The sequence below is a fragment of the Hyaena hyaena genome, unplaced genomic scaffold (assembly GCF_003009895.1).
Source record: "Hyaena hyaena isolate Hyena2069 unplaced genomic scaffold, ASM300989v1 scaffold_28, whole genome shotgun sequence".
In the NCBI taxonomy this organism is placed as follows: Eukaryota; Metazoa; Chordata; class Mammalia; order Carnivora; family Hyaenidae; genus Hyaena; species Hyaena hyaena.
In genome coordinates, this window is record NW_024080660.1 from 3,840,472 (window position 1) to 3,859,720 (window position 19,249).

The following is a 19,249-nucleotide window of genomic DNA, read 5'->3' on the forward strand; positions in this document are numbered from 1 at the left end:
CCCTTCCCAGTGGGGTGCCGGGGCCCACAGTTAATCCAGGCTGAGCCTCGATCATGGTGGCCATATGATACGGGGGCACATGTAGAACTGTCATTAATAAGCGTATACCTGGGGCGTCAGGGTGGCTCAGTCAGTTGAGCTTCCGACTCTTGATCTTGGCTCAGGTCTTGATCCCAGAGTTGTGAGTTCAAGCCTCACCCTGGGCTCCACGCTGGGATGAAGCCTATTTAAAAAACAAAACAAAAGATATACACCTCCCCCGGGCCCCTGCCAAAGGTATATCCAACTAGCAAAAATGGGAAAACTCATTTAGAAGGCATGTGGGAGTCCAGAGAGCCACCTTTGGATAGAGAAAGAACACTCACATTTCCCCATCTGTAAAAGGGGTTTGGTGGCTTCTACTGTTCTTTCAGGTGCTAATAGGCTGCAATTTCAAAGGGGTTAGTCAAGAATCCAGGGGCAAACAAGGTGGAAGGGATTTGCCGATCCCATTGGGGACCTTATGGGTACCTCTGTTAGAAACAAAGGACCAGGCCACAGTCAGTGAAGTGTCCGACTTCGGCTCGGGTCATGATCTCACCGTTGTTGCTGGTTCTCGAGTTCGGGTCCTGTGTCGGGCTCTGTGCTGACAGCTCAGAGCCTGGAGCCTGTTTCAGATTCTGTATCTCCCCCTCTCTCTGCCCCTCGCCTGCTAGTGCTGTCTCTATGTCTCTCTCAAAAGTAAACATTAAAAGGAAGGAAGGAAGGGAGGGAGGGAGGGAGGAAGGAAGGAACCAGGCCAAATGAATTGCAACCCCAAAACTCCTCTAGGGAAAACCGGCAGGCCCGTCCCAGATCCTAGCGGCGGTGTGTAACCTGTGCACCATGATGCCTTCACAGGCTTCCGTCATGTGTGAAGTTGCTCTTTGCCACCGCTGTGGGTATACCTGCACTTTAGTGATGTGTGTCGTGCAGCACGTGGAGCTGGGCATGTCGTGTCAGCTGGGACCAAGCAGGGTCCGACCGTAATGCCAGGTAGAACTTTGCCAGGCTGGTGTCAGAGAGAGACAGCTGTACCCCAGGGCTGGACAAGTCAGGGCGAGTGGGAGACCAGGGCAAGTGCTTTCCTGGACGCCGCGTCTGTGCGTCCTGCAGTGGCGAGTGCGATGTCCACGCTGGTTTGGTCAGTGTTGTTTTGAGTTGTTTCAGTCCCTTCAAGGACACTGCCGACCGTTCTAGTATCTGCAAAGGTGCCACAAGCACTGTAGGGGACTCCCGGGTGAGGGGGTCCTCGGCGGCCAGCTTCCTCCGCGTTCCTGCCTCGCTGGGTAGAGAACGACTCTCAGGCTCACTCCGGTTTCCTTCCTGACCTCGGAGCTCCGTCTGCCTCGGCTGCCTCCCTTCCTCTGCTGCTGTTCTCTGTCCCTACCCCACGCCCACCCCACCCAGAGGCACCCCAGGGGGACTTGCCATGCCCTCTAGCCCCTGTCCCACGCCCACAGATGCTTCTCAGCGAAGGCCATTCCCTGGCTTAATTATTTGCAGATCTGCTTTTGCTTTTGGGTCTCCCAAAGTCCAAAGACTCTTCAGATAATTAAACCTGGAGGGACAGGCGGAAAGAGACCCACCCCCTGGGCCTTTGGAACTGGGCTGGGCGATTAGGTCATAATTGATCTTTATTGTTGAAGCTGAAGGTTATATATCCCGTTCTCGGAGGAGTCTGGGTCACTGCTGCCCCACCCCAGGCTGGCCGCAGCCAAAGCCGACCTGCCCCGGAGGAGCCTGGAGCCCTGCCTTCAGCCTCAGCCAGGTGGACCTGGGGACCGCGGCTGGGCTGTTTACTCCCCTTATCTCCGTGGAGGCCCCCCCTACCCCACCCACCACCGACCTCACTGCATTTCTCACCCTGCTTGTCACCGCCACACCTTTTGTCTCCCTGGGCCATCTCAGCCCCTGGGACTCCAGACCGGGATCAGCCCTCCTGGGAACCAAAGCCCAGGGTCAGAGAGAAGTGCTCAGGCACGTCTCTACAACAGTCTTTACTCCCAAGTTCTGAGAGCTTTCCCAGGCATGCCCTGGAAAGGAAACCGGGGCGGGAGCAGTGAGGTTCCCTAAAAATATATTTAGATTTCCCAGTGGAGGGACGAGTGGGAGGGTGGAAGGCAGGACTGTGAACTACACTGGACATTCCGCTCCACTCTGTCCCTGAGGCACGGAGGCTCCTGCTGGAGGAAAAAGAAAATTCTCCCTGGAAGAGAATGGGAAAAAGAAAATTCTTCTACCCACCAGTAAATCTCCCAGGGCTGTCCTGGGCCATGGAGATTAATTATATTATTATTTGTGATTATAATACATTTTATAGCATACTCTAAAACATTTTTACTGATTTCATTTTGCTCATCCGCATGACCTCATTTGTCCGGAGCAATGAGGGAGGGCAGAGATGAGCTCCGTGTCATAAACAAGAGAGCTGGGGACAAGTCAAACCAAAACCCAAGTGCCCTGCCTCTCCACCTCAGATCGGTTATGCATTTCCTTGTGACAACGTGGGGGCCTCCTCTGGGAGGTTGTGACTTTCACTTGCTGGGTTGAAATCCCCCTAGTAAGACTTCGGGGAGATGCATCAATACCCTGAGAGGGGGCTCAAGGTTTCCTGCCTCTTTTAAGTGGCAGGTCCCTCCTGGGCCTGTGTGCCAGTGTGTCTTGCTCTGGAGAGCAGTACCCACTTAGAGTGACTACAGCTATCATTACCCCATGCCCACCGCGTGCCAGGGTGTGTGGCGAGAGCTTACATGAATTACCCTATTGAATTCCCCCAATAAATCTGAGTGGAAGGCTCTCTGATTCTCTCAGATGAGGTGATAGGATCAGAGAAGAATCTGCCCTAAGGTCACAACGCTGGTGAGAGGCAAGAGCCAAGATTTAAACCCAGGACCTCCCAGACTCTGGAGCAAGTGCCTTAACCGTGAAAGACATCCGATGGCACAAGACTGTTCCCTGAGAGGGAACACATCCCCAGCTAATGTGCCTCCTGGTGAGAGTGGAGACATTGATAAGAGAAACCAGAGGGCAGCAAAGATGAACTGAGCGTCAGAGATCGTGCAGCCAGGGCCCCTCAGGAGCGGCAGGTAGGGGGGTGGGGTGTAGGCTGCTGCTGATGCCACGGTGCAGGCAAGGAAATGGAGGCCCACGGAGATGGAGTGGTTGGCCCTGGATCAAATAGCAGAGCTAGAACGAGAGCCGGGGTGTCCTGGCTTGCAGGTTCCGAGCTGTCCCCTCGCCTCATCCCAGGTCACTGGCAGCTTCTTCCTCCAGCTTCACAGCTTTACCCATGTCAGAGGCCATCGGCAGGATCTATGATCATCTCCCCTTTTCAGCCTGTAAAGAAACTTCTTGGATTAAAAATAAGCCCCCAGAAACACAAGCAAAGAAACAAACAACTCCTCAAATAATGAGACCTGAGTTATGCTCCTATGAGTACCCACATCAATGCCTGATATGTTCAACTCGTCGTCTCCTAACGGCAGCCCTCCGTCCCCATCCCCACCCCTGTTGTGTTAGAACCAGGGCAGAGAAACACCCAGAGTGGCAGCCGGCCCCAGCACCCAACCGGAGCTTTGGTTTGGCTCCCAGACAGACCCCAAGACCTCAGTCTGGTACAGAAGAGACAACCGTCCTGGCTATAGTGCTGGAGTCCAGTAACCCCCGCCTCACTGCTCACCCCTGCCCCCCCCCCCCCACTGCCTGCACCTGCACCGGGGCCATTTTCTTAACTATTCAGGTCTCCAGTCCCTGGGGGACTGTGTCCGGAGCGCAAAGAAGCCACACCTGCGTGGGGATTTTAGCAGGGTCACGGCAGTTCTGGGTGAGTCTTCTGCAGACTCTGGCCGGAAACCTAGCTCTTAAAAAAAAAAAAGGGAGGGGGGTCTTGATATAGAGAGACTGCTAATGTTTATGGTGTAAAAGCTCTTATAGTGGCTGATTGCAAGGTACTAACGGATTTAACATTCCTGAACGTTCAGCACCTGGCTCTTGTGAACGGGCATGAGCTGGCCCCAGCATACCATTGCCCCTTCCTCTGCTGCCCACCTTTGGCTCCCAGATGTCCTTGATGCAGGGGCAGATTTTAATTTCGTCTCAGTCCCTGGCAGGTGTCTGACAAACAGTCTAGGAAAACCAAGTCCCAGACAGTCCATATCCCCAAGCTCCCGGGCTCCAGCCACAGGGGAAAGAAGCAAACAGTGTAAAGCCTTGATGTCTGAAAGGGTTTTTCTTCCAAGAAGTTCAAAGCAGTGGCTGTGTCTGATCTTACCTTATCCTCTCACCACCCTGGGAAAGTGGGGAGATGGCAGGATGCTGCTGGTAACCCTTCCTGAATGATGGGGACACTGAGGCCCAGAGAGCTTTGACAGCTTGGTCAAGGTCACTGGCAGTTTGGAGCAGAGGCTGGAATGGGAAGCTTGGTCATGCCTTACATGCCCAACCTCATGGCCCCTTCCCCCACTCTGCCTTCTTCTGACCCCACAGAGGAGGCAGGTGGGGATGGAGCAGCATAAGATCTCACTGTGGTTTTCCCAGACAGATCCCAGGCCTTACTCCCCAGCTCTCCCAGTCTCAGACCACACACCCTTAGCGCCTCCAGGGGAGCTGGCCCGACAGGCTTCCCTTGGGGTTGTGCCAGCTCCGTCTCCGCTCATTAGCAGGTCTGTTTCCAGGTGGATCCACCATGGGGTCATTAAAGCAATAAACAAGTTCCCGGATTGTCGGTGGGCTGGACCTGGCACCCACCGTTCCCTGCATTGTGTGGAGTTCCAGCGGGCCCACACAACCCCCTGAACAATGCCTCACTTCCTCCCAGGAAGCTGCAGACCCGGGCCAGTCTCCTGGGCTCGCCCACGTGCTCTGGCCAAGTCATTGTGTCCAAGACGGCTGGGTCCAGCCATTCCCATGACCAGGGTAATTGCATCCTCTCCGCCGTCCAAAAGCAGGAGGGCAAGGGGTCGGGGGCCAAAGAGCCGTAGCTCCCCATGGCTCCCCAGCTCCACAGTCCCTGGATCAGGGGTACAAAGAGGACGCAGAAACAGATGCAGGCTGGAGCCCTGACCAAGCTTCTCAGCCCTCCCGGCACCCCTTTCTCTCTCTGTTTGGCTAGCATTGTTCTCTGTGTCCCCAAAGTGTTCTTGTCTCTATCCCCACAGAGGAGCTGAGTGGTGGCACGGAACAGAGTCCATCAATAATGTGACCACAAGGTCATCCAGCTTTGTGGACAGTCGCCTGGTGGAGAGGAACACTGAGCAGCCCAGGGTGTACTTTCTTGAGGGAGTCTAACGGGTCCTCAGTGGGGCCACAGTCACAGCCAACTTGGATTTCTTCCTTTTAAACATCTCTGTCTGGAAATGATGCCTTAGGGACAGGAAAGGACATGGGATAGAGGGGGCTAGGATCTGAAAGGAAGACAAAACCTGCAGTTGGGGACCAGACCAAGAGGCCTAGGTCAGGTCTGTGGAACTTCACGTGCAGCCCGGAGAGCCTGCCCCTGGGGGTCCAGGGGATAAGAAGTGTCGAGGTCTGAAGGCCAAGGTGCCAGAGACTCTGTGTGCAGTGTCCTGCCCTTGCCAAGACCCAGCAAGAGCCGGTGAGGCTGATGTGTTTTGTTGAGAGCCAGCTCTGCATCAGCTGAGCACGGTCTGCTCCAGCTGCTGGGCATTGGCCCAGAGCCCTCACCTGGGGGAGCACTTACAGCTCATTCTTGCAGACAGCTGGTAGTAGGTATGGGAGGCTCTGGATTGTGGAGGCTGATGAAGAAAGGTCTTGGCTGGGGGTGGCAGGTGGGAAGGATGAGCTGGGAAAGTGGCTTTTCACAGGGAAAGGAGCCTCTGCTGTAGGATGGCTTTGGGGTAGAGATGTTAGAAATATGTTGAAGGGGTGGGAAGGTGGAGACTGAGACTGGCTTCCAGTGTAGGTCATGGTAGTGTTGCCTTTTGGTTTTCTTTTCTTTTTAAGTTTATTCATTTATTTTGAAAGAGAGAGAGAGTGAGTGCGAGGGAGGGAGGGGTAGGGACAGAGAGAGGGAGAGACCCCAAGCAGCCCCCCCACCATCATTGCAGAGCCTGAAATGGGGGTTTGAACTGACAAACCACATGTGAGATCATGACCTGAGCCGAAATCAAGAGTCAGGTGTATAACCAATTGAACCACCCAAGCGCCTCATCTTTTTAAATTAACTTTATTGAGATATAGCTGACTTAAAATAAAATACAACATTTTTAAGGGGACAGTTCAATAATGTTTGACAAATATTTAAAACTATGTAACCACCACCACCAAGATAAAGAACATGTTCACCACCCCCAGAAAACTCCCCTGTGCCTCTTTGCAGCCAACCTCCCTCCAGCCACTGCTGTGGTTTCTGTCACTATAGAATAGTTTTGCAAATACAGGATTTTCATATAAAGAGAACCATAGAGTATGGACCCTCTTGTATCAGGCTTCACCCAGTTGTTGCGTGTGGAAGTAGTTTGTTTCTTGGCATTGCTGAGTAGTATTCCACTGGGGTGCTTTAGTACACTTTGTTGATCCATTCACATATCAATAGACATTTGGATTATTATTTTTTAATTTTTGTTTTTTATTTATTTTTAATGTTTATTTATTTTTCAGAAAGACAGAGAAACAGAGTGCAAGTGGGGGAGGGGCAGAGAGAGAGGGAGACACAGAATCTGAAGCGGGCCCCAAGCTCTGAGCTGTCAGCACAGAGCCCCACGCAGGGCTCAAACTCACAAACCGTGAGATCCTGACTTGAGCTGAAGTTGGAAGCTCAACTGACTGAGCCACCCAGGTGCCCCAGTAGACATTTGGATTATACCCAACTTGGGACTATTATAATACAACCTCTGATAACATTAGTGTAAAAGTCTTTATGGATATATATTTCCTTTTCTTTTCTTTTCTTTTCTTCTTATTTTAAAGTTTTTAACGTTTATTTATTTTTGAGAGAAAGAGGGACAGAACGTGAGTGGAGGAGGGACAGAGAGAGAGGGAGACACAGAATCTGAAGCAGGCTCCAGGCTCCGAGCTGTCAGCACAGAGCCCGACGTGGGGCTCGAACTCACGAACTGCGAGATCATGACCTGAGCCAAAGCCGGACACTCAACCGACTGAGCCACCCGGGCGCCCCTATATATTTCCTTTTCTTTTTGGGTTTATTTATTTATCTTGAAAGAGCAAGCACATGCAGGGGAGGGGCAGAGAGAGAGAATCCCAAGAAGGCTCCTTCCTGTCAGTGCAGAGCCAGAGGCAGAGCTCGAACCCACAAACTGTGGGCACTTAACCAACTGAGCCATCCAGGCACCCTATGTGGGAGATATTTTTTCATTTCTCTTGGGTATTCTATTTAGTAGGGGAACTGTTAGGTTATATGTGGGTATATGTTAACTTTATAAGAAATTGCTGAATGTTTTCCAGAGTGGCTGTAGCCTTTTACATCCCCACCAACAATACAGGGGAATTCTTGTTGCTCTGCACCCTTGCCTACACTTGTATTGTTCATCTTTTTTCCTTTTAGCCATTCTAATAGGAACGTAGTAACATCTCATTGTATATTTAATTTGCATTTCCTTGATAGCTCATGCTGTTGAGTGTGCCTATTGGCCATCTACATATTTTCTTGGTGAAGTGATTGTTCAAATCTTTTGTCCATTTGAAAAACTATATTGGGCTGTCTTCTTATTGAAGTGTAAGAATATATACATTATACTTTAATTATATATTCTGGGAGCACCTGGCTGGTTTAGTCAGTAGAGCGTGTGACTCTTAATCTCAGGATTGTGGATTCAAGCCCCACATTGGGTGTAGAGATTACTTAAAAATAAAATATTTTAAAAATATTTTTAAAATATTCTGAATATATCTTTATATACTCTGAATACGAGTCCTTTGTAAGATACATGATTGAAAATACACAGGCTATGACCTGTGACTTCCTTTTTCATTTTCCAAAAATGTCCTTTGAAGAGCAGAAGTTTCTAATTTCAGTGGAGTCCATTTTATTGTTTCTTTCTTGGTGTCCTTAGAAATCTTTCTTATCCCAAGGTCACAAAGATTTTCTCCTGTGTTTTGTTTTAGAATTTTGTCATCTCAGCTGTTATGTTTCAGTCTATGATCCATTTCTAGTTCATTTGGCCTGTGTTGGGAGGTTGGGGTCAAGGTCCATTTTTTTCCATAAGACCCTACAGTTGTCCCAACACCATTTGTTCAAAAGATGTCCTTTCCTCTTTAAATTACCAGGGCACCCTGTCACCCATCAAGTGACAAAACATGTGTAGGTCTTTATCTGGCCTCTCTATTTTGTGTCACTGATGTATATGTCCATCCTTATACCGATGCCACACTGGCTTGACTACTACAGCTTTATAGTAGTTCTTGAAGTCAAATAAGATAAATCCTATCTTGCTCCTCTTTTTCAAGAGGGGCTTGGATATTGTAGGTCCTTTTAATTTCTACATAAATTTTATTTTTTTATTATTTTTTCCACATAAATTTTTAAATTAAAAAATGTTTATTTATTTGGTGGGGGGTGGGGCAGGACAGAGAGGTGGAGAGAGAGGATCCCAAGCAGGCTCCAAGCTGTTAGTGCAGAGCCCCCATGCAGGGCTCGATCTCACAAACCATGAGATCATGACTGGAGCTGAAATCAAAAGTTGGATGCTTAACTAACTGAGCCACCCCGGTGCTCCTCCATATAAATTTTAGAAAAAACTTGTCAATTTCTGCAAAGATTACTGGATGATTGTCTTAACCTGTTTGGGCTGCCATCACAGAATTCTAGATTTACCATTGGCTTAAACAACAGAAATGTACTTCTCACACTTCTGGATGCCAGGAAGTCCAAGATCAAGGGACTGGCAGATTTGGTGTCTGGTAAGAGCCTACTTCCTGGTTCATAGCTGACTGTCTTCTCATTGTGTCCTCATGTGGAAGAAGGTATAGGGATCTCTCTGGGGACTTTTTTTTTTATAAGAGTACTAATCCTATTTGTGAGGGCTCTGTCTCCATGACCTAATCACCCTCCAAAGGCCCAATTTCCTAATATAATCACACTGGGATTAGGGTTTCAGCATATGAATTTGGGGGTGGGAGGGCAGACACAATCATTCAGTCTATAGAAGTTATTTTGATTGGGATTACACTGAATCTGTAAATCAATTTTGGGAAAATTAACATTTCAACAATATTGAGTCTTCACATCCATGAACATGGCGTATCTCTTCATTTATTTAAGATCTTTAATTTCTCTGATCAATATTTAATAGTTTTCCATTGAAATGTCTTACATATCTTTTATTAAATTTATCTCTAAATATTTCATATTTGTTGATGCTACTGTAAATGACACCTTTTCATTTTCCAATAGTGTGTTATAAGTATATACAAATACAAGTAATTTTTTTTTTTTTTTTTTTGTATATTGATCTTGTATCCTGCAACTTTGCCCAACTGATTTATTAGCTGTAGTGGTTGGTTTTTTTGTTTTGTTTATAGAGGTTTTTTTTGTAAATTACCTAGAGCTTTCTGCATTCATATCATTTTAGCCATGAATAAAGACCATTTTATTTCTTCCGTTACTAACTGTATGCCCTGCATTCCTGGAATATCCTACTTTGTATATTCTTGGGTTCCACTTGCAGAAACTTTGTCAAGGCGTTGTGTCTATTGTTCAGGAGGGTTATTAATCTGTAGGGTTTTTTCCCTTGTAATATCTTTGGTGGTGACATCTGGGTAACAGTGGGCTCATAAAATGAGTTGGGAAATAGTCCTCTCACCTCTGTGTTCTGAAACAATTTGTACATGGTTTGTTTCATCTTTAAATGATTGATAGAATTTTGTCAATTTTTAAAAAATTATGAATTCACATCTTTAATAGATAGAGAGCTATTGAAATTTTCTGTTTCTTCTTGGGCCAGTTTTTCTAATAGGTATTTTTCAAGTAATTTGTCCATTTCATGTAAGTTGCCAAATTTATTGTATAACGTTGTTAATAATACTCCCTTCTTATCCTTTGAATGTCTGTAGGATCTGAAGTGATGCTCCCTCCCTTTTATTCTTGATATTGGTAATTTGTATGTTTTCTCTTTGGTTGTTAATCAATGTAGCTAGAGGTTTATCAATTGTATTGATCTTTTTAGAGAACCAGTCTTTGTTTTCATTGATTTTCTTCATTGTTGGTCTGTTCCCTATTTAACTGATTTCTAGTCTTATCTTTATTATTTTCTTCCTAACATTGCTTTTTGAAAGTTATAGAAGGGCATAGGTTCCTACTCCCATCTTCAATCATAGATCATGGAAGGTCTGAATGGAAATGGATCTTAGAAGTAATTTTGTCCAGCCCTTTCATTTTATAGGCAAACAGAAATCCAAGGGGGAAAAGTTTTTCCTCAAGCCACTTAGTTTTCTTTCAAGGCCAGCTCATTTATTAATTTACTTATTTCTTCTTCACTAATATAGTCTTATTCATTCATGTAAGGCATAATTGTTGAACTTATATTGTGGGCCGGAGACTGTGTTCTGTTCTAAGAAGATGAATAAGTCATAGTCTCTGTCTTCAGAAATCTTCCAGCTTAATGAGGGAGATAGCAAGTAATCAGACAATTACAGGCAGTACCAAGGGCTATAATAGAGTTGTTTTTAGGGTGCCATGAATGCACTGAGGAAAGAATGACAAACTCTAATCACTGGTGTGAACATAAGGGTGCAGGTTGGTCCGGGCAGAATTTAGAAAAGACTTTTAAAATGGATTGAGCAGGCAAAAGAACTCTTCTTCACTCCAGAAAGAGCTTTGTGAATCTACTAAATATTTGTTTAAATAAAGCAAATAGAGGGGTGCCTGGGTGGCTCAGTTAGTTTAGTGTCCAACTTCAGCCCAGGTCATGATCTCACAATTCGTGGGTTTGAGGCCCGCACTGGGCTCTGTGCTGACAGCTCAGAGCCTGGAGCGTGCTTCGGATTCTGTGTCTCCCTCTCTCTCTGCCCCTCCCCTGCTCACACTCTCTCAAAGAAATAAATAAGTAAACATTTATAAAAATCAGTAAGCAAACAAACAAATAAGGCAAATAGAAAGCCATGTAAGTTTTAATAAGAAGCCATCAGTTAATCAATTAGCTAATTTTGTGTCCAGCATCCTGCTAAGAGGTTTGGGAGAATACAGATTATGCAGATGATTCAGTCATGTTTTCTAGCAAATAAATATTCTCTCAGATTCCCCCTTAGTAATTTTCTTTTTTGCAGATGACTGATCTCATCCATAGAAGGTAAATATATTTAGAAGCTGTAGAGTTATCTTACTGATATTGACATCTTTCTCTATTATCTGCTTACCTATTGCTGCATAACAAATTCCACCCAAATGTAGTAACTTAAAACAATAAATATTTATCATCTCACACAGTTTCTGAGGGTCAGGAATCCAGCGGTAGCTTGGCTGAGTGTTTCTGGCTTAGTATCCTTAGAAGGTCTCTCATGAAAGCGGCTGGGGCTACAGTCTCTGAAGGCTTGACAAGGGCCGAGGGGCCTGCCTCCAAGCCTAGAGGCTACAGGCAGGAGGCCTCACATGTGGGCCTTTCCACAGATGCTGCTTGACGTGCGAGTGTCTTCCCCTAGAGTGAATAATCCAGATGCCACTCTGCCTTTTAGGAGCTGGTCTCCAAATCACACACTATCACCTGTGCCTTATTCTGTCTATTAGCAGTGTCACCAAGTCTAGGGACACTTGGCCAGGTCAGCTAGAAAGGCATAAGACTCTTGATCTCAGGGTTGTAAGTCTGAGCCCCACATTGGGTATAGAGATTACTAAAAAATAAATAAATAAACTTTTTAAAACAAGTATCACTAAGTCTAGCCCACATTCAGTGAGAAGACATTACATTAGGGCAAGGGTATGCACACCAAAAAGTGAGGATCGTTTGGGGCCATTTCAGAGAGTTACTACCACAGATACCCTCATACACTGACTGTAATATTAACAATCTGGAAGCTTAGTGACACTAAGATTGAAATGGCCAGTTTGCTTTTGCCTCATTTTCTTTCTCCCTCCCTCTCTTTCTTTCTTTAATTATTTTCTTCCTTCCTTCCTCTTTGTCTTTCTTTTTTTCTTTCTTTTTCTCTTCTCCTCTCTTCTCTTCGTTCCTTTCCTTTCCTTTCCTTTCCTTTCCTTTCCTTTCCTTTCCTTTCCTTTCCTTTCCTTTCCTTTCCTTTCCTTTCCTTTCCTTTCCTTTCCATGTAATCGCTACTCCCAACATAGGGTTCGAACTCACAAATCCAAGATCAAGAGTCGCATGCTCCACCGACTGAGCCAGTCAGGTGCCCTTCCCCATGGAACTTCAAAGGGCCTACTTCTTAGAAATGAAAGTATTTTGTAGAATCGAATCCTCTTTATGGATATACTATTACAACCTCAGATAGAATGTACTAGTTTTATTGAGAACTGTATCCAGCTCCATACTGGGAGAAATACCTTAGATACAGGAGGCAACTTCAAGGAATCTTCTAGAAGGATATAATCATTATCCTTTGGCAGTTTAGAATTATGCAGAATTATGACTTTATTTATTCTAGGGACTGAGGATGCAGCAGTAAATAAGACAGAAGGGAGTAGGGATGATGTTATGTTTGTGTATCCCCCAAATTCATATGTTGAAGCCCAAACCACCAATGTGATGGTTTTTGGAGATGGGGCCATTGGTAATTAGGTTTAGATGAGATTCTGAGGGAGGGGGGTCCATGATGGGATTAGTTATTATAAGAAGAAGAGAGATGAGAGATCTCTCTCTGTTCACCAAATAAGGATACAGGGAGAGGTGGCCATCTATATGCCAGGGAGAGAGTTGTCGTCAGGAACCCTGAGGCACCTTGATCTTGGACTTGTAGCCTCTAGAACTGTGAAAAGTGAATTTCTGTTACTTAAGACACCCAGCCTGTGGCATCTTGTTATAGCAGCCTGAGCAGACTAATATAAAAGGCTGCTGCCACCCGATTGAGTAGAAGCAAGACTGAATTCACAGCATTAGGATTCTACAAGGTGTTCAGTGGTAGAGGAACCCACAGGCTTTCACGACAGTGTCGGTCTGCAGAGGGGCAGGGCTGATGGAAGGGAAGTCCAACAGCTGAAGAAGTGACTGAAAATGTGATTGGGGAGTATGGAAGTAAACATTTAGAGGGCCAACTTGTGGTGCTAAACCAATAGTAGAATATTTGGAAAGGAATCACACTGTTGGCAGAGGGGTAGGGTCACTCTAGCATTGGCGTAGAGTGCACTGATGAAGTCTTGTTTTTAAGAAAATATTCTTCTGTTTGCATATAGCTTGTCATGAAAAAGATATTTAAAGTGGGAACAAGTGCTAAGACCTAATTTACTTTTCTGAGACTCAAGAGAATAGAACACAGCAAGGAGGCTTGTATAGAATCAGAGACCAGCCACAAAATGTAGAGCCAGCCATGAAATAATGGTGCCCACTCTTGTGCATTCTGGTGACAAGGAAGGGCTCTCTCTCTCTCTCTCCTTAAGGAGTAACCCAGCTGGTATATATCTAAGTCTTCTCTAAAAGTTCTCGGAAAGATAGCATTGCATGCTTGAGTCAAAATCAGAGAAAGTTTTGGGGGAGACCTATATGCTGAAGAGAGCTGATTCAGATTCAAAAACAAAGGCCAAGGTCACCGTGGCTTATACCAGATGGCAATTTATTAGTTACTCCTCTAATTGTCTAAGAATAGGCAGTACAAAAGTTCGTAGTATCAGAGACCCATACTCCTTTTTCTTTTTAAGTTTATTTATTTATTTTGAAAGAGAGTGAGCACGCATGAGTGGGGAAAGGGCAGAGAGAGAAAGAGAATCCCAAGCAGGCTCTGCACTGGCAGCATTATGCCAGATGGGGGACTCGAACCCACCAATAGTGAGATCATGACCCGAGCTGAAATCAGGAGTTGGCCACTGAATCGACTGAGACACCCAGGCATCCCTATACTCCTTTTCAATGCCCTTCATTCATTCCATGACCTTCCAGGCTATCCCATAACTTCAAGAACTCCTGTCCATACCCACATTCCAGCCAGCAGAAGGGAGAAAGTGAGAATGGAAAGAATACACTCTTTATTGTTAAGGATTTGACCAGGAAGTTGCATATACCCCTCTGCTTAGGCCCTATGAGGCAGAACCAGCATGTTGTAGGTTTCACGTCTGCCTGAGTTCTACTGGGCAGAACCCAGGTGCCTGGCTGTATTTCACTGCAAGGGAGCCTGGGAAATGCAGTCTTTTGATTGGTAGTCATTTTCTCAGCATAAACTTGTATTTATTACTCTAGAAGGGCAAAACATACTGGGGGAACAGCTGGCAGACTTGGACGTAACAACCTCCTATAATCTTGTCTGCACGGAAGCCAAGTCAGATCGGTCCTAGCCAGGGAAATATCATATCTTTTTACCAGACTATAAACTGTACGGCAGCAAGGACTCTAGGTCTTTTTGCTCTCCACTGTAATTCTCATTTCTTAGCATAATTCCTGGCACATCGTAGCTTCTCAGTACAGATTTATTAAATAAATGAATGAATGAGAAGCAGCTAGATGTAAGAATTCATAAGACCCTTCACGGGGCCTTTCCCCAAGGACTTTCGTTGTATGAATCAAGACCACTTGGTTTCTTGTTTAAAATGAAACCTGAGGGAGTCTGTTGAGAGTTTTTCACAAAGTGAAATTTCCTACCCACCATACCCACCCTGACAAGTGGTATGGTTTCTTTATACCCTTGGTCTGATGTCTAGTGATGGTGAACTTGAAGTGACTGAGCATACAGAGGGTAGTTTGATGGCATGTGATATGAGAAAGCGGGGCTCCTCTGTATGTCTACTATGTTATTATGTGAGCAAAGCTGGTCTCTTCCCGAGAGGATTTTATCCCAAGGTCTCCTATGTTACACAGATTAATTCTTATAGATAGGAGGGGCCCACTTTGGAGCAAATGGGGCATCTATTGGGAGGTGCTGGGCAGGCTCTAGGAGCCAGAAGATCTAGCCTCCTCCACTTGGGGTCTGGATTAGCCTGGCAGCTCTCCCCTGAGGGCTGTGTTTCCAGCCTCCACATTTAATAAGCTGAGAGAATTGAAAACAGTAAAATATGGAAGCTAATACACCAGTCAATAAAAAGATAAAGTAAACTAAGAAGAAATAAAAAGATGGTAAAAATGGTAAAAAAAAAAAAAAGGCAGTAAGCAAAGTGGTAATATGAGCTAAAAATAAACCAAATAAACTAAAAAGAAATGAAAAGATAGAACAAAGACACGATAAGGCAAAGGTTAGAAATAAAAGATGGAGAATAAAAAGATAATACAATAACAATAAATCTAGAAGATAAGATGAGATAAAAGCAGAGTATGAAATGGCTAGAACAAAGACGAAACAGAGATTAAAAATGACAGAGATAAGTAAAATCATTAAAACCAGAAAAATAAAAGACTAAAGGGATTAAAACAATAAAATGTGTTAAACCAATACCAAAAGAAATAAAAAATTTAAAAGAGTAGGCTACGGGGGAAGAGAGTAATAGATCAATTTTGTTTCAAATTAAAATAATGCAGCAATGCTCATACAAAAGCCGACCCCCCCCCCCTTTCAGAGACACACTCAGTGAGTCCAGGCAACCTCAAGGCCGTGCAGACTTCCCAACCTTTAAGTGTCCATATTAATTTGCTACCCTTACAAAGCACCATGGAGTGGGGGGCTTAAACAGCAGAAATGTATCTTCTCATAATTCTGAAGTGAAGGGTGTTCTTCTGAGGGCCATGAAGGAAGGATCCGTCCCAGGCCTCTCTCCTTGGTTTATAGATGGCCATCTTCTCCCAGTGTGTCTGCGTAGAAATTTCTTCTTATAAGGACACCAGTCCGGTTGCTTTACATCCCACCCTAATGACTTCATTTTAACACAGTTACCTCTGTAAAGAGCCCGTCTCCAAGTATAGACACCTTCTGAGGTCCTCGGGTTTAGGACAGATGGATTTGGAGACTCAGGTCAGCCCATAATAGCATCCATGCAAGGAGTGCCTCACAGGGTACCTGACAGGGCCTCTCCAAGCAGAGAGATGAAGGCAGAGAGCAGGACCTTTGACCTCTTGCTTGGTTTAGGGCCTCTGACAGAATGGATTTTTCTTTTCTCCTTGGTTTTAGTTTCTGATTAATAGTCTTCATTTCTCTTGGACTCACGGGGCCACAAGGCTGAGTCCTAGAACGATAAGGTTCTGGAGTCCATAGCCTATTTTCTCTCATGATGTTGGGGTTGCTGGGAGCAAGAAATATCCTGGTAGGCAGTCTCCTATGGCTAACGGAGAGGCCCATCCGTGAGGTGGGGCTGGTGCCCCTGGCTTCTCATGCCAAGAAACTTCTGGAAGCATTCATGAGATGGAAGGTGCCTTCCAACTCCCCCTAAACCGATAGCGTGAACCCTAGTGGGGTTTTGGAGCTCATATTTCATTGTCTTCTGCTTGTTCCAAACAGGGAAGCCCAGGAGGGCTGGACATTAGAGCACTCGGGAATGAGTTTTCTATACTTGGTTTCTCTTGCTCCGAGGTAGAGTTCAGAACTGTGTGCAGCAGAGAGAAGCCTGAAGAAATCCTCCTCTTATCCTGGAGAAGAGGAAACAAAGACTTATAGAACATCCAGCCTCATTCAATATCCTTGTTAATAGCTGAGGAAATAGAAATCCAGGAAGGAAAGATTTGCCCCAAAGTGTTCTCTCTCTCTCTCTCCCTCTTGCACACGCATACGCATGCACACTGGGCAGGCACACGGAGCCCAGGCCTGCCTTCATGGGTATTCAACCTATGCAGCTGCACAGGGCCCCACGCTCATGTACTGCTTTGCTACTGCCATCTTGAATTCTTAATAACTTTGCAACGGGGGCGGGGGGGGGGGGAGGCGGTGGTGAGACCTAACAGTTTGCAGTGGGCCGCGCAAGTTGCGGAGGCTAGCCCTGCCCCTGACTCTGATCAGGAAGGAAGCAGCACCAGCCACTCAAGTTCCTTTTGACCACAAGCTGTCCAGAGCCGAGACTTGCTTACAGTTCTGGGCACAAGATAAGTCCTTCAGGAAAGAAGGAAGGGGAGGATGCCTTTGCTTCAGGCCCCGAGGAGCTCTCTCTAGCCCCGTGAGTTCTTAGCCAGAGCGTGAACCTTACAGTCTCCCACCTTGAATCTCCAGCTGGCAGACTGGGCCTGTCCCAGTCCTGTGTTCTTCAAGATCCCCTGTCTCCCTGGCAGAAACCCAAGGGGGTGGGACAGGGGAGGGATGAAAGGAAAGTGAAAGTATCAGCCTCTCTGGATGGCCTCTCCTCCTCCTCCTCCTCCTTCCTCCCCCCCCCGTTGCCATGGAGACCAGAACAAAGCCTCTCTTTCCCCTCTTTTCTGGATTGTTAATTGTCTTTACTCCATGGTGCCTTTGTTAATTGTTGCCAGTCCCTCCCAGGATGAGGATCTAGGTCTCCTCCAGACAGGAAAGAGGGTTAAAAAAAAGTTAGGTGTTGGGGGTGGGGCACTATAAACCAGGTGGGGGGGTGGGTGGAAGAGAATGAGGAGGCAACCTCAGGATTTCCTAAATTCCCGGGGCTCCTGGGAAGGGAATACCCTCTTCATTTCTTTCCCTCCCTCCCTCAGTCAGCTGCTGGTTCAGGTGGGGCCCAAGGCCCCCCTCTGTGGGAAGGACCGGGAGTGGACCGGAGGAGGAAAGAAAACAGCCATTGTGCGGTGACAAACTGTCCATGAGCCTGTGTGTGGGCACCCTCAGAGGGAGGTGGCCCTGCCTTTGCACCCATTCCAAATTGATCAGTAAGACACGGTGCCTGATTTTTGCCCCCAGTGTTTAGGACTACTAATAGTTAAACTTACAGGGAGAGAATGTTTGCTAGCTCTGGAGGTGAGAAGCGATACTCATCCCTCTTCCCCAAGCTCAGTTCTTCATGGTAGCTAAACATGGGAAGAATGGCGTGGAGAAATTTTTGAAGAGTGTGTGTGTACACGTGTGTGCATGTGTGTGTGTGTAAAAAGGACTCAAGTCACTGGCATTAGGGGAGCATGCACACTGAATGAGGTCCCTGTGTGTGTGCACACAAGTGTGTTGGGGTCAGTCCTCTGTCCTTGGGAGACAGTCCTCCAGTTGGGGGACAGGAAGCCAACTGTCACATAGGAGGAGAGAACTGTTTTATTAGTTCTAGGGCCTGGGCCAGAATCTAGGCTGTTAAATAATATTCCAGTGCTAATTTATATGGTTCACATTCTAAGGACTATAAAACCCCCTAAGAAGCAAAACGGGATGGTATAGCAGAAAAAGCATGGCTTTGAAGGCCAGAAAACCTGGGTTCAAATGTTGGCCCTTCCCAGTCTTCACTGTGCTGTCTTGGAAACTTTCCTTCCCATCTTGGACTGTCATTGTCCTCCTCTGTAGAATGGAACAGTCCCCATCTTCACAGAGTTGTTGATGAATTAAAGGAGATCATATGTGTTAAGTGCCAGCCTTGGGCAAGATACCTCTTCTTTCTGTGCACAAAGGGAGGAGATGGAGAAGATGGTTCTGGAAGGCTGGATCCTTCAAGATTTTATATTTTCAGATTCTGATAGGCAAATGATTCACATTCTGTAGATCAACCCGTTATCTTCTTGATTTGCTTCCACATCCACGTGGGACTCTCTGGGCGAAATTCAAGTAGAACTGAGTAGAGGCCCACCAAGCTGGAAGGGAGTACCCAACTCTGAAATGTGGCTCCTGGAACATTCACAAAGGCCATCTGAGCTCAGAGCTTCTGACTGTCAAGTCTGGCTGTAAGCATCTCCAGAAAAACATTTCCTCAGGTTGCCTGGGAGGCTTGGTCCGTTAAGTGTGGACTCTTGTTTCAGCTGAAGTCATGATCTCACTGTTGTTGGTGAGTTCAAGCCCCATATCAGGCTCTGCACTACTAGTGGGAATCCTTGTTGGGATTCCCTCTCTCTCCTTTTCTCTCAGCCCCCTACCCCCCCCCCCCCAAATAAATAAGCTTAAAAAAGAAAAGAAAAGAAAAGCACTTCCTCAGTAGGAGAAGATTTGGCACCCAGACAAACTCTACTAGGCTGGGCCTCTACCCTGAGCTGACCCAACTGACAAGCACCCTCCTCTTCACAGAGAAAATGGAAAATGTTAGGCGCTGGCGGCCTAGGGAAAAGCAGGAAAGACCTGAGGCAAAGAGACAGAGATTTCACTGCTCTTT